This window comes from Geotrypetes seraphini, chromosome 2 (assembly GCF_902459505.1).
Source record: "Geotrypetes seraphini chromosome 2, aGeoSer1.1, whole genome shotgun sequence".
Taxonomy (NCBI): domain Eukaryota; kingdom Metazoa; phylum Chordata; class Amphibia; order Gymnophiona; family Dermophiidae; genus Geotrypetes; species Geotrypetes seraphini.
In genome coordinates this window covers 437,555,313-437,578,709 of record NC_047085.1, presented here as the reverse complement: position 1 = coordinate 437,578,709, position 23,397 = coordinate 437,555,313, and the positions used below count along the sequence as shown (strand labels likewise).

General features: G+C 42.0%; 1 protein-coding gene across 3 annotated transcripts in view; it reads left to right on the top strand.

Annotated features, from left to right (window-relative positions):
* Positions 1 to 23,397, top strand: part of PIP4K2A (phosphatidylinositol-5-phosphate 4-kinase type 2 alpha) — a 463,092-nt gene that overhangs the window by 187,873 nt on the left and 251,822 nt on the right. The window contains exon 1 of one of the 3 annotated variants that reach the window (XM_033931332.1): positions 11,318 to 11,493. The exons of the other annotated variants lie outside the window; for them this stretch is intronic. The gene's annotated coding sequence lies outside the window, so the exon portion shown is untranslated. Of the gene's footprint in view, positions 1 to 11,317; positions 11,494 to 23,397 lie in introns of those variants that run through there. 3 annotated transcript variants of the gene reach the window in all.

The window sequence follows — 23,397 nt, the reverse complement described above, 5'->3', positions numbered from 1 at the left end:
GCGGACCTGTTGGTAATAATCTAGGACTGTAACATAGTAGATGACGGCAGATAAAGACCCGAATGGTCCATCCAGTCTGCCCAACCTGATTCAATTTAAATTTTTTTTTTCTTAGCTATTTCTGGGCAAGAATCCAAAGCTCTACCCGGTACTGTGCTTGGGTTCCAACTGCCGAAATCTCCGTCAAAACCTACTCCAGCCCATCTACACCCTCCCAGCCATTGAAGCCCTCCCCAGCACATCCTCCACCAAACGACCATATACAAACACAGACCGTGCAAGTCTGCTCAGTACTGGCCTTAGTTAAATATTTAATATTATTTTCTGATTCTAGATCCTCTGTGTTCATCCCACACTTCTTTGAACTCAGTCACCATTTTCCTCTCCACCACCTCTCTCGGGAGCACATTCCAGGCATCCACCACCCTCTCTGTAAAGTAGAATTTCCTAACATTGCTCTTGAATCTACCACCCCTCAACCTCAAATGATGTCCTCTGGTTTTACCATTTTCCTTTCTCTGGAAAAGATTTTGTTCTACGTTAATACCCTTCAAGTATTTGAACGTCTGAATCATATCTCCCCTGTCCCTCCTTTCCTCTAGTCTAGGGTATACATATTCAGGGCTTCTACTCTCTCCTCATAAATCTTCTGGCGCAAGCCTCTTATCATTTTTGTCGCCTTCCTCTGTTCTGCTTCAAGTCTTCTTACGTCCTTCGCCAGCAAAGTATCTGACTGAGCAAAAGTATCAACTTTGAAACTTTTTCTTTCTTTCCTATTATAGATGTATTTCTAATTTCTATTAGATTTTTAAAACTATTTTTTAATATGTAAACCGCATAGATGTTATTACTAAAGTGGTATTTCAAATGTAAATAAAACTTGGAAACTTAAATTGAGCATTTTTGGAATTTTGGCCCAATTATACAAGGAGTGGGCATTGAATTTGAATGTGTTATGCTTATATGAACAGACACTGATGTTTTTGTGATATTTTGAAGAACACATTTTGTGATGTAACTAATGCACTTGCTACACAGAGGTTATTGCTAGGATGCAGCTTTCAGTGAGCAGCGTATGCTGCCAGAGTTACTGAAGTTGTCACTCATTATAGGATAATAATGGCGTTTTTATTGCACATTTCAAAGTCTGTCTATTTAGTTTGGCACATGAGTTCAGCATTCTTAGGGCTCCTTTTACTAAGGTGAGCTAGCATTTTTAGCGCGCGCTTACCCTATGCTACGCGCCGAGAACTAACGCCAGCACAATGCTGGCATTAGCGTCTAGCGCGTGCGGCAATGCAGCGTGCGCTAAACATGCGCTAAAACCGCTAGCGCAGCTTAGTAAAAGGAACCCTTAGTGTTGTACTTATGAGTTTATTTACATCCTGCCTCGCTGCCTATCCTGTCATCTAAGATGTACGCATTTAGAGGGGAATTCATCAGCGGGTGCTACCGTGTAAATGTGTGCTAAACGCTAAAGACGTCAATGGAAATTTAATGGGCGTTTAGCACACGTTAATCGTTAGCACATGCTAATGGGGCTAGTACCTGTTGATGAATTCCCCCCTTAGATCCTCAGGTCTCATCTCGTAATTTTTTCAACGCAGACCATACCTCATTTTGGATGCTTTTCTCTGAGCAGCCGCTAGTCACGAAAGAGGAGACTGAGAGGGGACATGATTGAAACCTTCAAGATAATGAAGGGGATAGATTTAGTAAAGACAGGTTGTTCGCCCTCTCCAAGGTAGAGAGAACGAGAGGCACTCTCTAAAGTTGAAAGGGGACAGATTCCGTACAAACGTAAGGAAGTTCTTCACCCAGAGAGTGGTGGAAAACTGGAACGCTCTTCCGGAGGCTGTCGTAGGGGAAAACACCCTCCAGGGATTCAAGACAAAGTTAGACAAGTTCCTTCTGAACCAGAACGTACGCAGATAGGGCTGGTTTCAGTTAGGGCGCTGGTCTTTGACCTAGGGGCCACCATGGGAGCGGACTGCCGGGCACGATGGACCACTGGTGTGATCCAGCAGTGGCAATTCTTATGTTCTTATGAGATGTGGCTTCCAAAACTGCACACAGTGCTCAGAATGAGGCCTCTCTAGCCACTTGTACAGAGATATATTTATGCCTCCTATTTTTCTTCTGGTTAATATCTCTTTCTATGCATCCTTGAGATAACCATGCTCTACTCTCTGGTCTTTTTTTCCTGGTCCATGCACATCAGCTTCTTACTCACTGTTGCATGCAACGCCTTTGGATTTCTACTCTCCAGTGCACCAGTCTGCAGCTCTTTTTTAATATTAAAGTTTAACTGCCAAGCGTTTGTCTAGTTTCCTAGTTTTTTGATCGCTTTTCGTTATGTCTACTACATCGCAGACCTTCGTCACGTACAACAATATTCCTTCCATAATATCACTCATAAGACATTAACAGGGTCTGATCCTAGGGTTACTAAACTGCTTACCTTTCTCTCCTTGAGAGTAAATTCCATTTCCCACCACTCTTTTGTTTTTCAGTCAACCAATTACTAATCTGGTGCACTATCTTGGGACCCACTACCAGGCTGCTTAGGACAATATAATATGTGTAGGACAATATAAAACTGAAGTAAACCACACCCAGTCTTCTAATTGGAAAAAAAAATCTATCAGATTTATTTGACATAATCTGCTTTTGGTAAAGTCATGCTGCCCCAGATATTGGCATCTAAGGGCTCCTTTTACAAAGGTGCGTTTGGGCCTTAATGCGCGGAATAGCGCGTGCGCTAGTCGCTACCGCCTCCTTTTAAGTAGGCGGTAGTTTTCCTATATAGCACGCGCTAATCTTTTGTGTGCGTTAAAAACGCTAATGCACCTTAGTAAAAGGAGCCCTAAGTTTCAGTGAAGATTTATTGCATTCTAGATGCAGGCCAATGAAATCTTGTAGAGTTGTGTATTTTATTTTCTAAAAGAATTATAGACAACCTTTGGGAAATATCAGAAATATGAGATCAATGGTAAAAAAAAAAAAAGAGGGTTCACCCAAAGCCCTCGAGCCAACAGGTTATCATTTATATAAACTATTGTTCTACACTTAAGAATTTTTCTACAGACATGTCTAGAAAAAATTATAACAGCATTTTTCAGAACTGTTAGAAAGTTTTGAATATTTTGAGAGGGAGCTAAATTGTACTGGTGGTCAGCTGCTGCGTCTGTTGTGATCATGGATTACCGTAACTCTTAATTCTCACATTTCTGAACAGATCTTTGAGCCATATGTATTGAACAGGCCCCTCAAGGAATTCAGTGAATACCCAGCCCTAATTACTTACTGTCTATTATTTTAAGCTCAATGTGTTTATTTCTGTGCCTTTTATCTTTGCTGCAGAACACGAGTCAGTGTGAGATTTGATCTAGTAGCATGGCCACAGAGAGGTAAAGAAGCTGCAGCTTCTAGGTACATATAGCAGTAGGCCAGGGAGGAAGCTGTTTTGTGCTTTCTCTGCTCCTTTCAACTTGCGGCCCTCAAGCTGCAGTGCCATTAACTCATGAATCCTAAGCCCACTGCCACTTCTCCCTGACTTTCTGAACAGGTGGTGCCAGTAACTCCACTACGCTAAACTTACCATGTCGATGGACACTGGCCAGTGGCCCATTTAAGAAAAGAAACACACATAAATTCGGAGGAAGGATTAGGTGTTTAAACATAGGTTTTTAGCTTGTTGGGGGCTAAGAAAGAGGGCACTTTGTAGACAATGAGAGAAGAAATGGGGCGTGTGTGGATGGGGTCTGGATGGGAAGACAAAAGAGGAAAATATGAGGAAAATAGTTAAGAGAAAGAGGAGGAGGCACACAGAGGGCAGAGCCCGGTGAATGTAGGATCAAAGAGATATGAAAGTGCCTGCTTATTGGAGATCAAAGGGAGAAGCAGAGGAGGAAGTCCATAGTATTGCAGTGAGTTGAAAGCAGCACTTGCACATAGTTCTAGAGTTAGCAGAAACACACTGCTTTTCAGCCTTGGAATTTGGTACCATAGGCAGTTGCCTATGTCATCTGAAGCCTAAGAATAGGGCTTCATAGGGGAGAATTTGGCTGGTAAGAGTAAAGAGAGTAGGGATAGGGCAAAGAGGGAGTATAGGGTTGAAGTCAGGATGGGAAAGGAGAGGGGATTGAGGGGTTATGACAGAATGGAGGAGTTTGGAAGAGAAAGAGGGCAGAGAGGATGAGGTGAGGTTCAGGAGAGGAAGAGAGAAAGGTGGAGCAGGAAGGAGGGACAAGGTGAAGGCAAGAGCAGGGGAAGCGCTAGGGAGGAGGGAAGAGCACAAAAGAAAGACAATTCGGAAGGTATATTGGTGGTGGTTTTGTGGAGATAGGAGATGTTTTTTGGGTAAGTAGAAGTGTTGGGGTTGCAGAGCCCCTTTTTATTTGGCACATTTACTGTATTCCCTACTGTAAATGTCATAGCATGCCTCTAGTATGAAATTGACAAACTTTAATAAGACTGCCAATGTGTTTGTCGCTGTCTTTGTGTTTGTTACTGATGGTGTACTTGGTGCTGTCCATGGTGACAGAGAGAGAATGAATTACTGGAATCACTGACAGAAATATAGAAACATGATGGCAGATAAAGGCGAAATGGCCCGTCCAGTCTGCCCATCCACAACATCCACTATCTCCTCCTCTCCTTATGAGATCCCATGTGCCTGTCCCACGCCTTCTTGAACTCAGACACAGGCTTTGTCTCCACCACCTCTGACGGGAGACTATTCCACACATCTACTACCCTTTCTGTAAAAAAAGGTATTTCCTTAGATTACTCCTGAGCCTATCACTTCTTAATTTCAGGTGCAGTTAAAGGAAGGCTAATACTTGTCCCTGTGATATGCTGATGCATTTCAGGTGGCATATTGAATTTTCTTTCTTTTAATTTTGCTACACAGTGTGATTTTTCTAATGCATTTATGCTAAATGAAGAAATTTTGCAGTATAAATGAAAACAATATCATACTAAAGCTTGTGGGGAAGCATCTTTTTTTTTTCAAATTTTGGTGCTCTCTAAAGCTCATAGAAACATGATGACAGATAAAGGCCAAATGGCCCACCTAGTCTGCCCATCCACAGTAACCATTATCGTTTTCTCTCTCTGAGAGATCCCACGTGCCTATCCCAGGCCCTCTTGAATTCAGAGACAGCCTCTGTTTCCACCACCTCTTCCGGGAGACTGTTCCACACATATGTTAAACTGTAGGATTTCTCATGCAAGTTTGCTGTGGATGCAAATGAGCTCTATGGCAAACTTGCATGTGGAGCTTTCTCTATAGAGCCTTTCAAAAAAAAAGATGGTTTATCTTTATTACAAAACTGGTCCACATAAAAATGGCCTGTGAACACATTTTCTTGTACTGCTTATCCTTGAATTCTGCATTTATTAGCCACTTTGTATAATACTGCAAAGGAAAAATTTGTGAAATTATTTTCAAAAGCTATCTTTGCATGAACAAGAGATTACAAGAGGAGCTTAGTGGTTGGAGCAGTGGGTTGAGAATAGAGAACGACACGGTGACAAAATTCATCACTGTTCCTGTCCCTGCAGATAGCCGTGAGAAACAATCTGGTGTCATTCTTTAGTGTCTATCTCAACCTCAGTCCTTCTACACCAGCATTCTTCAATGCAAAGCTCAAGGGTCAGTGGCTGTGCTTATGTGAGCCAAGGATAATGAAGCCATTGTGACATCACTGATGAGGCTGGCTCTTAGGCATTGATGGAATGAAGCATTATGACATCACAACATCTGCTCTGGATACCGGAGACTTTAGTGTCTATCTCAACCTCAGTCCTACACCAGCATTCCTCAATGCAAGGCTTGAGTGTCAGTGGTTGTGCCCATCCATACTCTGATTCTTCTCTCTCTCCTTAAAGAATGACATGGAGATGGTTTCCCGCGGGGACGGGAACGGTAATGAATTTTGTCACCATGTCTTTCTCTAGTTGAGAACCAAGGTTTGGATCCTATTGCTGCTCCTTGGGACCTTCATTGACTCATTTGTAGATTGCATGCCCTCTGGTAATAGGGATAGTTGGTGTACCTGAGTGTAATTCATCTGAAAAGGTATGAGCTAAATCCAAATAAAATTGGAACATCCAAATGTTGGTGTTTTGCCCATTTCAGGGTGTTTTTCTTGTTTTGTCACCTGTGACTGATTAGGGTGCCTAAATATGCATGCAACTTAATTGGCTAGCAAGTCGCTAACAAGCAATAATTGGCCACTGGCAAATGATTAGCGATGATAATGGGCACCAATTAGAATTTGCATGTAGCTGCGTGCTGTTCTGTAATTCATGGTGCCCGATTCCCATCATTCATAACTCAGAAGGGGACATGGCCATTGGAGGGGCATGGGTGCTCCGAAATGTTGCGTGCAGTATTGCAGAATACTGGGTCTCTGCGCCCAACTTGTGTTGCCGGCATGTACACCAGGTTTCGGCAGGTGTAAGTCTAGCACCTAAAGTTAGGCCTCGGAAAGGATCAGTACTAAGCGTGTTTCTGTAAGGGGCACATGTAGTGGCGTGGTAAGGGTGAGCGGCACCCCTCCCCCGCCGCTCGCTCCCTTCCCTTTTCCCGTACCCCCTTTGACATCACTTCCTAGGCGCGGGTCCCGGAAGTGACGTCAGAGCACCAAAAAGGTACAGGGAAGGCAAGGGGTGCACACGGCAAGGAGAGGAGTGGGGAGTGAGCGAGCGGAAGGGGTAAAGAGGAGGAGGGGTGCTGCCACGCCCTAAGGAAGCCCGGGTTGGACCGCATCACCCCATGCCCCCCTTACAACACCAATGGAGTTTCAAGTTTATTTTTAACTTATTGAATCGCTTAATTTAATTTGCTAAGCGATTTACAAATAAAAAAGGGAGAGAAAGGTTTATACATAATTAATTAAATAGGTTTGACATACTGACATACAAACTAACAGGAACATAAGGGAAGAAAGGGCAGAACTACAATTGTATTTATAAAGGTAACATAAATGGTAAAAACAGCAGGTAAGGTGAAAAAAAAATTAAGAGGAGAGAAAAAGAAAAGAAGGTAATCATAAAATATGATTTATAAATTAAAAGCATCTTTAAAAAGGAAGCTCTTCAGAATACCTTTAAAATGTTTTAGATCATTTTCCTCACTTATATACTAAGGTAAAGTGTTCCACAGTTGTGGAGCCATTACAGAAAAAATATCAGGACGACGAGTTCCAATAACTTTTAAAGATGGAACTGTTAAGAGTTTTTGATTAGTGGACCTTAAAGAACGGGATGTACTATGGGGAATAAGTAATTTATTAATGAATTGGGGTTCGTTTGAGGACAATGTTTTAAAAACTAAAAGCAGAATTTTAAAAGTAATGCGATGGGTGACAGGAAGCCAGTGTGAATCAATCAGGAGTGGTTTAACATGATCAAATTTTTTACGGTTGTATATTAATTTGATGGCGGTATTTTGAACGATCTGAAGTCGCCTCTTTTCTTTTTGAGTGACATTTATTAATAAAGAGTTACAATAGTCAAGTTTTGAGATAATTAACGAATGGATCAATATATTAAGTGATTTTCGTTCTAAAAATTTGGCGATTGAGCGGATCATACGCAGTCTATAGAAACAAGATCTGACAGTGTTAGTTATGTGTTCATGGAAAGATAACATATCATCTATAATAATACCTAATATTTTTAGAATCATGCTTATCACTGATCTTTTCTGGCGCCCATTTATTTATTATTTGTTTTTATTGAATTTATAAGCAAATAGATAACATTAAAAAAGCATTATCCTCCAAAAGAGGAAGTAATAACAATAAATGAAAGAACCATGCAACCATATGTTAGTGACAGTAAGGATAATTATACGATCTGGTTAACACAGGATGCTAAAATTGACCATTTTGTACTTAGATTATTTTATTTTTTGCAATGTAGGCTTCATATCTGTAGGTGATGCACCCCCTATTCACCTTTCCCTCCCTAAAAGGCTGCCTCTACAAGAGATTCATTGATAGAACCCTAGCATTCCAAGTGGGCAAATGGAACAATTGCCTTACCGCCCTCATCTCCAAATCCCCGCCCTACCACCTGTTCAGGAAGTCACTAAAAACCTACCTCTTCGACAAATTCCGCTAACGCTGCCTTCCCTCCTTCCCTGCACCCTCCTGACCTCGACATGCCTCCATTCCCTCTGACTACGCCCCCCTCCCAAGCCACTATGGCCTCTCTTTCTCAATCTCTGTTTTATCTAATTGCCCTGCCTTTTCATTGCCTCCATTTACCACCGCTATAACATGTAACATCGCTGTATACGTACTGTCTCTTCTTTAGTATATGCCTTTTTATTACTGCTATTTATGTAACATCTCTGTAAATGTAACAACACTGTAATATGTATCATCGCTGTAAATGTACAGTCTCTTCTATTGTTAACCGCATTGAACTTCCATGGTATTGCGGTATACAAGAATAAAGTTATTATTATTATTATTATTAAATTCCACCAGGTGTGATATTGTATTTTAGCTAAATCTTCCCAGGAAGCCAAAATTGCTTTCAGCTAGTGAGCATTCAAGTTGGTTCAAAATGTTTATAAGAGAAAAAATGTAGAATATTGTATGCATATTTAAACTCACCACTGACAGGTAAAATCTTACTACTACTACTACTACTATTCATTATTTCTATAGCACTACCAGATGTATGCAGCGCTGTACAGCATCACAAAGAAGAAAACAGTCCCTGCTTGAAAAAGCTTACAATCTAAACAGCCAAGACACACAAACAGGATGTCATGGATATAGCTAAGGGGAACGGTTAATCTGCTGGCTAGGTTGGTGGGCAGTGAGGGGTAGGGTTATGGATTGAAGGCTATATCAAAAAGGTGGATTTTCAGGCTGCTTTTAAACAAGGGAAGGGAAGGGAAGGGGCTTGGCGGAAAAACTCAGGCATAGGGGGCAGCTAGATGAAAGGAACGAAGTCTGGAATTGGCAGTGGAGGAGAAGGGTAAAGCTAAGAGCAGCTTATCTGAGGAACGGAGTTCTCTGGGATGTGTTTACGGAGAGAAGAAACAGGACAGATATTGAGGGGCAGCAGAATGAACACAGCTGTTGGTCAGCAATAGGAGTTCTAACTGTATGCGATGGCGGATAGGGAACCAGTGAAATGACTTAAGGAGAGGGGATGACATGAGCATAGCGAGGTTGGTAGATGTCGTGCAGCAGAGTTTTGTACAGATTGCAAGGGGTAGAGGTGGCACTGGTGAAGATCAGTTAGAAGTAGATTGCAGTAATCTAAGCGTGAGGTTACGAGAGCGTGGGCAAGGGTCCGGGAAGAGAGGAAGGGGCAAATATTGGTGATATTGAAGAGTTAAAATAGAGCATACATCATTCCAAAAAGCATGAATATATACACATTCAAAACACCATCAGCTTCTTATCTGAAAGGACGATGCATAAAACAATAAATTACAGTGGTACCTCGGTTTATGAGTGCACCAGTTTGCGAGTGTTTTGCAAGACGAGCAAAACATTCACAAACTTGGTGCCTCATAAACCGAGCTTGCCTCGCAATACGAGTGCCCCCACCCCCGCGATCCGGCATTCCCCCCCGCTCGAGTTGCCCCCCTCCACCGCGATCCTACTTCCCCTCCCCCCCCCGAGCAGTCAATGACACCCTTTACCCGACTTGGCACCAGTGCCGGTGCCTGAAGATCCTCCCTCTTCTGGCGCGGCCTGGGCTGGGCGGTGCGTCGGAGATCCTCCTTCTTCTGGTCTGGGCTGGGCTGGACTGGCTTTGAGCATTTGCGCATGCTCAAAGCCTTCTGGTCTCGCTCTCAATCTCGGAGAGCGAGACCAGAAGGCTTTGAGCATGCGCAAATGCTCAAAGCCAGTCCAGCCCAGACCAGAAGAAGGAGGATCTCCGACGCACCGCCCAGCCGCGCCAGAAGAGGGAGGATCTTCGGGCACCGGCACTGGTGCCAAGTCGGGTAAAGGGTGTCATTGACTGCTCGAGAGGGGGGAAAGTAGGATCGCGGTGGAGGGGGGGGCAACGCGAGCGGGGGGGGATGCCGGTTCACAGGGGGGGGAAGCTGGATCACGGGGAGGGGTTAGAACAGCGTCGGATTCCTCAAGGGGGGGAGAATGGAGCAGCGCTGGTAGCCTCGTGGGGGGGGAGGAGGTGGAACCAATCAAAGCAGTTTCCCTTACTTACTATGGGGAAACTTGCTTTGATATACGAGCAATTTGGTTTACGAGCATGCTTCTGGAACGAATTATGCTCGTAAACCAAGGTTCCACTGTACTTCAATCAGATCACCCAGTGGTTCTATTCTCACTTCCGCTGCAGATATCCTTCCAGCCTTTAAAATTTTTTATACATTCTTATATTCTTCTGAATCCACTGCCTCTGAAACATCCATCACTAATTTTTTCTGGCACCCATTTTTGAGTATGATTTATATAATCTGGCCTGAAATGTCTTCACTCTTTAGTACATCTGCTTCTTTGAAACAGCAGTTTGCTCTTATCTGTGATGGCGGAAACCTGAGAGCTGTATTAATATACCAGTAATGTGCTTTAGAAAGCTCCTTATGGGCAGTGTACAAATTCAAATACAGTGGTAAGACATTTTGGTACACAGGCAGGAAATAACAATTAAAGTAACGTCTATGGTTACAATGCATGGATGTGCACAAGTGGGCCCATCCAGTGGGCACTGGTGTACACACTTAAGATCACTACATGTGTGCTTTCATCAGCTTCTGATATAAGCATTCCAAGGGACAGAGTTTGCAACAGCACACACACTTTTGTATTGTAGTAAAAAATATATATATATACAGTATATATATAATATAGCTGTTTAAAAAGGAGACACAATTGTGTGCAGGTGCTTTTTATGAAGCAGTTGTCAAAGTGAAAGTATATGTGTACTTAACCTTTGAAAAATTACAGCAAAGTCCTTTGGTTAAAAATACCAGCCTGTTAGTCTGAAAATTACCTCCCATCTACCCACCACCACCACAAAATACTTCCCATTAAATCATGTGAATTTGGAATTTGACTTTACAAGTTGAGGTTTTCAGGATGTTACTTTTGTGTTTTCTTGAATGAGTAAATTTGCACACATCTCCTACTTCTTGGAAACGGGCCTAGGACATTTTTCTCCCTTATTCCGCTTTTTCTGCTGCCCTGATTTTACGTGTTCCTCAGATCTGCGTCTGTTCCAACCACGATGTAGGTCTCTTCAGAGAGCCGCCAGTGTGTGATTAATAGGCATGCTGTCTGTGTGGGGCCATCAAGGCAGAGCCTGAGGCGGTCTCGGAGGGATGTGGGGCCATGTGCAGAGAATCGCCGTGCACCTCATTGCATAAAAGCAGAGACTGACATGCAGAGTCGGAAAGCAGGGCTATGTGCGAAAAACACAATTGCTTAATGGTAGAGTCCTGGCTCTGGAGAGAACAGCACTTTGACAGAAACCTGAAATTAACTGGTAAGGGTTTTGTTTTGTTTTTTGTTAAATTAAGACTGCATTCTAATTTGACAACCAGAGAGCCGTTTTGAATTGTCTAACTCACAAGGTGTGACAGCTCTCACCTGTGACTAATTACCTTTTCTCAAGAGGCCTAAAATAACAACAGATGTTTTCTTATTGCACCAAGGACACAGTCGCATCATATTTGCTTCCAATTACAAGAACATGGTCTACTGGTGACCTTAATTTTAGGCTTGCCTGTTGTCTTTTGTTAATTTTTTTTATTTTATTTTTTTTGATAGGTCATAAATCATTTTCTTCTTTTATTTAACATAAGGCACACTAACCCCAGTACAGGTCCCTTCTCGACAAAATGAGGCATGGTTGGATTTCACTCTTTGTATTTAATCTGCTGCATAGGATCATGCTGATAGAATTACAGGGCATTGACACTTCATCATGTTACACTGAAAATATTAAAAGCACCAGACCGGCATTAGGGCGTTAGGATTTGGAATTAATATGGATTTTAGCATATGTTAACTGCAAATCTAATTTTTTTAAGGGTATTATTTATGCAGATTGTGGGCTATTATACTGTATATACTCGAATATACAAAAGGGAGAAAGAAAATCCAACGTAGTCTAAAGTAAACAACAGCAACCAGAAAACAACAAACAGACTGCAGACAATGTACAAGATGCAGGCGTTGTTTATTAGTAAATGCAGTAACATATACAACCTTATAGCCAACCAAGGGACCCGACACGGTCCGTGTTTCGGATGACACGCCTTCCTCAGGGGTCCATGGTGGTTAAGGTATAAAGCAAACTGCGTAAAAGATAACAAACACACGCCAATCACGATCAAATGGGGTCAAGCAAGTCTTACACAATGGTAAAAAAGGTTATACACCAATCTGAATATAAACTGTACTGCAGTGAACATCACAATAAAAAGTCCCAGGTACATTATATTGTATGGTAAGCCCTCCAAAACACACCCAAAACTTACTGTACCCACCTGTACACAAAAATAGCCCTTATGCCTTGGAAGGTAGGCCTTTTCTCAGCCTGCAGGTGTCATCTTTATGAAGGTATTGTAGATTTGGGGTTGGTTCTGGAGGGCTCACCATACAATATAAGCAAGTTAAGGTGACATGTACCTGGGACTTTTTAATGTGACGTTCACTGCAGTTAACCCGTAGAGCTCTGTTCTGTTGAGCTGTGTTTGTGTGACTATCTGAAGCTGTAATACAGGCTGGTGTGTACTGTTTCCTTTATATCTTTGTGTAGTGTGAGGAGGTCAGTGACTACTGGAGGAATAAGGGTGGGTGGGTGGTTGGTTATGCCTTAATTCCTTCAGTTTGGTCACCTTTTTGGCCTTTATTTGTTTTTAAAACAGGTCTAGCATCATATGTCTAAATGGTGCTCTATACGCTCGGTTAAATGTTCAATTATTGCTGCAAAACATCCAAGTCCTAAGCCTGCCCTTAACATGCCTTCAACATACTTCCTTGGGATTTAGAAGAACAGGGGATGAACAGCCTAGAAAAATGTCTAAAATATGCATTTTGAAAAATGGTGATTTGGACATTTTAACAAGAAAAACGTCCAAATGCCATTATGCTGTTTTAGGATGGTTTTTTTTTTTTGAAAATAAGCCGCCACATTATCGCAGATTGCCTTAACACAGGGGTGTCCAATGTCGGTCCTCGAGGGCCGCAATCCAGTCGGGTTTTCAGGATTTCCCCAATGAATATGCATGAGATCTATTAGCATACAATGAAAGCAGTGCATGCAAATAGATCTCATGAATATTCATTGGGGAAATCTTGAAAACCCGACTGGACTGCGGCCCTCGAGGACCGACATTGGACACCCCTGCCTTAACATGATCATGTGGTACCTCTCTTAATGCACGTTAAGGGCTTAACACTCTAGTACAGAACACATGCCCCTTGGTTTGTGTTTCTGGTCCTAGAGTCCAGGTGTGGCCTTCTAAAATGAGCTTACAATGCAGGGTTTCTCCAAGCGCTCTTTGTTAATGCACCATGGTTGAGAGCAGTGTTGTAGAATTGTACTATACTTTGATTGAAGGAGTCTGGGACTGGTTTTCCTAAGTGTTGAACTAAGTTTTCTCTTTAATAAAATGCTGAATTATGTTTAGCTGCAGACCTAACTTATCTCATGTTCTAGCCTGTCTGCCTTGGGTGTTAGCTGGAGCATTCTAGCTTCTTATGGCTATCTCAGCATAAACGACATGTAACAGAAAGACTGCAGGGCTTAGATAAGTGACCTGCTAGTGACCTGCTAGTTAGGACCAATGATTGTTAAGAAAAGTAACATGTGAAAAGTTTTTTTCTAGAATTCAGTTATATAGCCAGAAGAATGTATAAATATCTCTGTAACTTCCTGGTTTCTGGACTTCTGAAGCCAGCTTGGGGCTCAGGGGTCCGCATATGCTGAATAAAACATCTGTGCTTTCTTCAAGTCTCTAAGTTTTGTGGCTGCCCAAAGTGACTTTTCATGATGATGGATATGATGTACAGGCAGTGCCCAGGTTAAGAACAAGTTACTGTACATTTTTAAAGCTATTCTTAAGTCAGATTTGTATGTAACTCATAACTTGTAGATTTTAAGATTCTTGCTGCTTACCTCTGCTCTCAGCTGACAAAAGGGCCAACTATTGTTCCCTTTAACGTACAGCATGCACAACCACACACTGTTCTTCATGTGGCCATGCATCATTCCTAAATCTGCTACAGGAGAAGTGGAAATACTTCTCAGTGAAATCAAATGAAGCCACAACCGTGTTCTTAAGTACGAGTCGTACTTAAGTTGGGTGTCTGTAACTCAGGGACTGCCTGTAGTTAACTGGTATCTCATCAGTACAAATGGTTTTGAATAGGCTAAACTGAATTTTGATTCAAAGAATGCACAGAATGTTTTCATCAGAGGAATATTTTTCCACTTAGAAGTGGAGATATAAATTTCTTGTACTTTTTGAATTGAGGATAAAAGGAAAGAAATGTACTTGGGGAAACAAATAGCTGTACTTAACTAGTAAAATAATGGAGAAGGTGTTCTTAATGTTTCATAGCTATTTTGCTTAAATGGTTATGATGTAATCTGGTACATCAAATTATTTACGTCAAAGACACTATTTAAAAAAGGAATAGATGTCTACAAAATGGGTCATAGGCTAATTGTGATAACACGTACTTTGATGTGATTAAATCTTTTTCTATAGCAAGTTTTCCCAAATCTGTTCCAGGAATCCACAGCCAGTTCAGTTTTCAGGTTATCCACTTTGAATATGCATAAAATGCATTTATTTGCATATGGTGGAGAGCAGCGCATTCAAATGTAGGTATATTCAGTATGGATATCTTGAAAACCTGACCTGTGTCTGGCATCTGAGGACTGGAATTGCCTAGCTCTGGGATTAATTTAATTTAATGCGGTGTCTTATATATCGCTAAATCTCCCAAAGGATTCGGAGCGGTTTACAAAACAATTAAATTGACTTAAGTAATGGCCAAAAATCTAATCAGGTACTTGAATTTCCATCTCTGTCCCAATGAACTCATAATCTAACTATAGTACCTATGAAATAAATAATTACTTACATTTACTTGTATAAAGAGAAGGACGAGGGAAAAGATAATGCAATAAATTCAATACTATAGGTGCGTAAAAGGCTGAACAGACGGGAAAACTTCAATATCAAAGAACCCCAAAGAAAAATCCTAAAAATAAAAGGAATAAAATAGCAAAATTAAACAAGCTCAACAAAAAGAAAGCAAAAATAAAATAAAAATAAACCCTATCCTTTATACAATTACTGTGATCTCTGCTGGTGCGGCTGCTTGTATTGTTTTGCATTGTTACCAGCCACTTGTGTTTACATTCGGTATTTTTTGTATGCCCTTTGTTCTTTGTTCATTATGCCATTGTATAGATCCATGGTGAGGCCCCACCTGGAATACTGTGTGCAATTCTGGAAGCCGCATTATCGCAAGGATGTGCTGAGAATGGAGTCGGTCCAGAGAATGGCCACCCGGATGGTCTCGAGACTCAAGGATCTCCCGTACGAAGAACGGTTAGAAAAATTACAGCTATACTCGCTCGAGGAGCTCAGAGAGAGGGGAGACAAATATCTCACGGGCTGCATCGAGGCAGAGGAAGATGTCTTCTTTTTCAAGGGTCCCTCGGCAACAAGAGGGCATCCGTGGAAAATCAGGGCGGGAAACTGCGAGGTGACACCAGGAAGTTCTTTTTTACTGAAAGGGTAGTTGGTCGCTGGAATAGTCTTCCACTTCAGGTGATTGAGGCCAGCTGCGTGCCTGATTTTAAGGCCAAATGGGATCGACACGTGGGATCTATTCACAAGGTAAAGGTAGGGGAGGGTCATTAGGGTGGGCAGACTGGATGGGCCGTGGCCCTTATCTGCCGTCTATTTCTATGTTTCTATGTTTCTGTTTGACTTCAATAAAAATGATTACACACACCAAAAAAAAAAACCCTAGTCATTTTCACTACCCTCAGTCTCAGTCAGCTTCAAATTTCATGTCCCCAATTGAGCCAGGTCGGCCCGGGCCAATACCACAAAAGTGACTCCTCTGCTTCAATTTCCCTGCGCCCGAAAGGCTGGAACCAAACACTGCAGTTCTGCCAGCCAGCTCTGAGATGGCAGAACAAAGAGAGATGGACCATCCATCCCATTCCAGTCTTTACTCCCATTCATCAAGGCTACTAACAGGACTGAATTTCAGGATATCTTTAATGAATACGCCTGAGAGATATTTACATGCACACTACCTCCATTCTATGCAAATCTCTTCCGTGCATATTCATTAAGAGTACCCTAAAAACTGGACCCATTGACAACTCCTGAGGACTGGGAGTGAAAATCACTGGATTAGGCAGGTCCTGATACGTTTTTTTTTCTGCTATTCCTGCCAAAGCATACATACTCGTACCTTGTGATGCCAAGAAGCAGGATCATAATCCCTTATGGTTATCTCTAGAATAGTCCATTAAAATGTATGTGTGGTTTGGTTTATTTTTAACCCGCCTTTTATTAGGTGAAGTATATCAACACATTCATAAATATACACAAATGGCATAACAATCATTTTACAAAAAATTAAAACACCACCAAATTACATGACAAACTGACATAAGAACTTTAATCTCTCCAGACAATCTTCCTATCCCGAACAGATCAGCTCAATGAACATGCCATAAAATAATCCCAGTGGGGTCCTTTTACTAAGGCGCGCTAAATTGGCTAGCGTGCCTTAGTAAAAAGACCCCAATGTTAATTGCGTATCAAAGTTTAGTAACACTGTAGTTCTTTCAAAGCTGTACTAAAGAGTTTTAAGATTAATATCAAAATATATATTTCCTCTATAAGTATGGCTTTAAAAATAGCAGTATCTCTGTTTCTTTTCATGACTGTAAACTGCTTTGAACTATATTTGGGAACAGCGATGTATAAGACTTAATATTCTATTATATTTTTCCCAATCACTATTTTCATTCTAAAATTTTCATGTTTCTTCCTATTTAGAAGAGAAAAGAGCATTATAAAGGCAAGTGTTATCATACAAACAGCTGCTGTTCTGGATAAATATTGTTCTGTGAGCTTATTTCTGCTTTGGGAAGAAAGCATATAATTATAGGGATTTCTTTTCTTTCTCTAAATGTATATGCGTAAATAGGCATTCTGCCTTTTTTTTTCCTTTGACTTGGTGGCTGTGCAATGTATGGAAATATGGATGGTGAGAACAAAGGGGGAAGAGATGAAATTATAGGCAGTGGGCTTTCTTGGTATCTTGGTCAGGGGAGATGCATCGGATTGGACAGTTGGGATGATACTTTTGTAATGCCAGGGGGAGATATTGGTGAGAAGAAGGTAGCTAGAGCTCAGAGCTTCATGCATCTTTAGGCATATGGAGGGTAATTTTTGTAACAGGCTGCCTGTGTATGAAAGGCAAGTATATCTTTATAAAATACCAGAGCAGACATTGCAGGTAAAATGAACCTAAATACCAGGACTTCTCAATGCCAACCTGTTTACCTACCCTTCCCCAAAGGGATGCACCTACAAAAGATTCCTCAATAGAACTCTCTCATACCAAGCTGGCAGATGGACAAACTGCGTGACCACCCTCATCTCATCTGCCCCATCTTACTCATCCTTCAGGAAATCTCTCAAATCTTTCCTCTACGACAAATTTCTTGAACCTCCCTCATCACCAAATAATCAAATACTTCCATCCTATAACTGATACTGGTTGTCTTCTTGACATTCACCACCCTGCATTGTTTTTGTACACTGCTTTGTTCTTTATAAGCCTCTCGCACTGCCTCTCCACTATATACATATCTCTGCTGTATATGTACAGTCTCCTGCATGGTAAATCTACACTGTTCTTCGCTGTATAAACACCTTTACTGAATATGTACAGTTCTCGTATCTTCGCTGTAAATGTACAGTCTCTTACACTGTAAACCGCTTTGAACTGTTTGTGGTACTGCGGTATATAAAAATAAAGTTATTATTATTATTATCATGTCCTCGAGGTCCAAAGGCAGGTCAGGCTTTCAGGATATCCACAATAAATATGCATGAGAGCGATTGGAATGCACTGCATCCTTGGTATGCAAATCTGTCATGTATATTCATTGTGGGTATCCTGGAAACCTGACCTGTCTGTGGACCTCAAGAACTGGAATTGAGTAGCCCTGCCATATGCATTTATACCTGCTCAGGAGCGGATGTAAACATACATGGATATTTTGTAAAGAATATGCATAAATGTAAATTTCGCCTGTGATCTGCCCAGACTATGTTCATGAACACTCCTGTATCCACATCTTGTGAAGAATGAGCTTCCTTGTCATTGTGTGTGCTTTTATGCAGGGCTGATTTTGTATATGCTTGAAAGAGCCTTCATAAACTTTCTTCCTTGCTGGGAGGAGGGGGCAGCAACCTAAGGGCTTGACTGCAGCTAGGTGATGGGCATGCTCCAGCAAAAGCTTTGCGCTCTGGTTGCCAGTATTTTCGAACCACTCCAGTCTGAGATGTGCATCTAGAAACGTTTTGCAAATCAGTGTACTGTGTAGTTCGATCCACACTATGCAGTGCCCTTTGTATAGCACTACAAATAAAGGGTTCTCTTTCTACATTTAAAGCTATGTTGAAGATCCATTTATTTTGCTTAGTCTTTAATACACGATTTAGCTGACATAGATAAGCTGATCTTGACCCTAGAGTCTGGTGGAACACAATGACCTCACTGTTCTTTCCTATTAGAATGTGTTTTCTTTCTACTTTTGATTATTGTTAGCAATTGTAACACTCTATGATGACTTGACCCTAAGTGGTTTATCAAATAGAAACATAGTGGCAGATAAAGACCAAATAACTCATCCAGTCTGCCCATATACAGAGATCCCATGTGCCTGTCCCATGCTTTTGTTGAATTCAGTCTTTGTCTCCTCTCTGGAAGACTATTCCACACATCTACCACCCCTTCTGTAAAATTTCCTTAGATTACTCCTGAGCCTATCACCTCTTAACTTCATCCTATGCCCTCTCATTCTGGAGCCTCCTTTCAAATGAAAGAGACTCGCCTCATGTGCATTTATGCTATGTAGGTGTTTAAACATCTCTATCATATTTCTTTTCTCCAGCCTTTCCTCCAAAGAATACAGATTGAGATCTTTAAGTCTGTCTCCATTCGTCTTATGATGAAGATCACCAATCATTTTAATAGCCTTCCTCTGGACCGACTCTTTTCCTGCTTATATCTTTTTGAAGGAGCAGCCTCCAGAATTGTACACTATATTCTAAATGCACCCTTCTAGCTTTCACTGTCACCTTTTCAACCTGTTTGGCCACCTTAAGATCATCTACTATCACACCCAAGTCCCACTCCTCTTTCATACATAAAAGTTCTTCACCCTCTAAACTGTGCCATTCTCTTGGTTTTGCAGCCCAAATGCTAATTTCTTAGCATTAAATCTTAGCTGCCAAATTTTAGACCATTCTTCAAGCTTTACTAGGTCCTTCTTCTTGTTGTTTACACTATTAAGGGTGTCTGTTCTATTGCAGGTTTTGGTATCATCCACAAAGAGGCAAATCTTACCTGATAATCCTTCTGCAATATCGCTTACAAAAATGTTGAAGAACAAGGCCAAGAACCAAACCTTGAGGCACACCACTAGTAACATCCCTTTTCTCAGAGCAATCTCCATTGACCATTATCCTCTGTTATCTTTCACTCATCCAGTTCCTGACCCAGTCCATCTCTGTAGGGCTCATACCCAGGGCACTCAGTTTATTTATTAGATACTTATAAAAGGCTTTGTTAAAATCTAAATACACCACATCTAGCGCACTCCCTCTATCCAATTCTCTGGTCACCCAGTCAAAGAAATAAATGTAACCTTGAACCTTGAACCCTGTCCATGGCAACAGTGTTAATAAACTTTGATGTTCAAATGCCATGCATTTTAATGGACCTTTTTTAGACAGAATTGGTAGGTTTCATAGATTGATGAAATTGGATTATGATTAGAACTAGTCATTAAGCCTGTTACATTAACGGGTGCTAGAATATGTCTATCTGTCTTTCTTTCTTTCTATGTCTCTCTCTGCCCCTGTCTCTTTCTTCCTTTCTTTGTCTCTCTCCCTCCCACTGTCTGTCTGTCTTTCTTTCTGTCCGTCTCTCTCCCTGGCCCCCTTTGTCTGTCTGTGTTTATTTCTTTCTGTCTCTCTCCCTGCCTGGTGTCTTTCATTCTCGTGCGCGCTGCCTGCCTGGCCCTCTTTTGTCTCCCCCCAAAGCAAACCAAGATTGCTCCCTAGCCCCCTTTCCCTTCCCCCCCCTCCCCCACTTCCCTGTGCAGCAACAGCAGCATTCCCCTCCTTCTCTGTGTAGCAGCAACAGCATTTCCCCCTTCCCTGTGCAGTAGCATTCCCCCTTCCCAGTACAGCAGCATTCCCCCACCCTCCCCTGTACAGAAGCAGCATTCTCTCCTTCCCTGAGCATCAACATTCCCCCTTTTCCCTGTGTAGCAGCAGCATTCCCCCCTTTCCCTGTGCACCCACCCCTTGTCTGCTCCCCCTGTTCCCTTCCTCCGTCCATCAGCTCCCCCTGTGCATCTGCTCCCCCTGTTCATAAACTCTACTTGCCTCAAAGAAAAGTGCTGCACTGCGCTGTTGCTGGCCTCGGTGTCTTCTCTACACTGCGGCCAACCCTAGCGGAAACAGGAAGTTGTGAGAGGGCGGGTCGCAGTGAAGAGAAGATAGTGAGGCCAGTGGTTAATGCTGTGAGTAGGCGAGAAGGAAGAAGGGGAAAAATAGATGGCGGCAGGGGGGTTTGAAGGTCGGGGCGCGTGCGGCAAGCCGCCGCTCGCGCCTGAAGATTTTAAAAGCTCTCCTGGATCGGTCTGCCCAGCTCCTTACCTTAGTTGAAAGATGCTGCGGCAGCGTCTCTTCGCAGGAGCAGGGCAGACCGAAGAACAGCCCGGCCGACAGCCGCCGCGTCCGACATCCGCCTCGGGGGAGGGGAGAGAGTGTTTCGCGTGCATGCGCACTCCTATCTGAGGTGCCCTACAGCGCACAGAAAACGGAACACGCGATGGGGAGTGCGCATGCGCGGCTTAGCCTTTTATTATATTAGATGTGCACAGTTTCTTGGCATCAAAAGCCACACAATACAAATGCAAAACCCATCTCCAGAATGTGTACCTGAATTGACATCTTTAAATTTCCCTTCTCATAATTTTCCTGCTGTCAATCTGACAAAGGTGTTTATAATTTGATTTTCTCTCTAATGAGTGTAATTTGTCTGAAAGCAATGCCTTCCTTGTTCTTCATAGACTGTTTGAATCCCTATATTGCTCCCTTAGAATAAGCCTCAGGCTTTGTTCATTGTGGCATTTGCATTGGATTCTGATTCTCATTGTGCCATGCAGGATGGATTTGATTAAAATTAAATCAATTTAAATCATGCATTAAATCATGATTTAAATCGCTAGTCAGTAAGACTTGATTTAAATCATACCCGTGAAATTATGAATGGATTAAGGGAATTCATTTACCAAAAAAATTTAAACATTGCTTCAATATACAGCCTCGTGCTACATAATTTAAACACTAATCCTTATTTCATGATGAATAACTTGTAGACTATAATGTACCTTAAATAGAAAACTATCTTTAGATAGATTTTCCCTAAAAAATCTGATTTTAAAAAAGCCATTGATTTTTATCCACCCTGGTGCCATGCTGCATTTTCCATACAAATAACATGAGTCCTTATCCCTAAGATCTTGCCATCTAAACAGGCATCTGAAGCAGTAAAGGAGTAAGTAGTTCATCCTAGGTGATGAGTGCCAATGGTAGGAGCTTGACTTGAACTCAGGAAGTGGGGCTCTGTCTGTGCCTTCACCCAGTTGTGCTGCTCTGAACCGAAACAGTGAGGGTTGTGCCACATTTGAACAGAAGGTCCTAAGACTTAAAATAAAAAGTTCAAGTTCGTGGCTTCTTAGCTGAAGTACTTGAATATGATTGTTAGCCATGAATAACTAGACAGTTGTGTACTGTGGCCTTTTGATGTGTTAAGCTGATCTTTTATTTCCTTTTCTGTCTTTATCCCGACATTGTATAGCGAGGGAAATTGAATTACCTGTACCTACTTCAATAAGAAAAACAAGGTAATAATCTTTGAGAGTAAGAAACTTTGGAAAAAGAAATGCAAAAAAATATTTAGGCAGATGGCTGATTTTGGGTAGACCAAAGCCCAAAGTGAGTGGGCCCACTCTCTACCCTTCCCAGCAAACCCAAGAGTCACACTTAACATGCAGCTCTTGTGCGGGTGCAGCAGGCAAGTTCCCGGCCTTTACTTTTGGTCTCACAGTGTGCATATTATTTGAATGCATGTAATGCTAAGCATTGGGGAACTATTTTTCTGCAGTGTTCCAGCGCTATTCCTGGGTGCTATTCATTATTGTACAGGAGTTCTGAGCATTGCCCAATTGGTTTCCTCTGAGCATGACTCTCTTTCAAGCTCATACATCTTTCACACCTTTTTGTAATTAGGCAGGCTACATTACTGAGAGGATGTTAAAACTTTCTCCACTTTGTCAGTCCTTCACACTTTAAGTCATGAACTCACTTCTTTCTTTCTCCCTTGGTTGGCAAACAGTTTTTCTTTTTCTCCAGACATGTTTCTCCCCACTCTGGCCTGGGTGCACTAAAATCCTCACTAAAATCCAGCGGTCTCTGAAGGACTGACAAATTGTCTGATTTTAATACAGCAAATCAATGTTCATCTGATTGCATGCAAATTAGTTTCACGGAGGTCAGCCAAAATGCCACCCCATCAGTCATTGGAAAAGTGACTTTCACACATGTGCAGAGCTGGCAGGGCAAACCCCGAACAGCTGAGCAGGGAAGCTCTGAAGCAGCCTTCTGCCACTAGCTGTTCAGGGCAGTAAGGAAGATTAGGTTGTGTTTTTTGTTTCCTTATGGGTACAGTTGTGCCTGTGTTACACAAGCACATCTGTGCTTCCCCCCCCCCCCACCAACAAAGTCCTCCCCCCTGACAAAGTCCTTCCCCCAAACTTAAAAAGAAAAAATCAGCAGGAGGGATGCCCCCACTCCCTCCCGCTATGGCCACCCAGATCCCACACACACACATACCAACCCCACCCCCAATCCCAGCCCCCCTACCCAACAACTTAAAAAAGAAATCAGACGCCTACAACTAATACAAAATACTGCAATAAAACTTATTTATAAAATAGGTAAATATGACCATGTCACTCCTCTTTTAAAAAAAGAACATTGGCTTCCTGTCACTCATCGCATCACCTATAAAATCATTTTACTTTCCTTTAAAA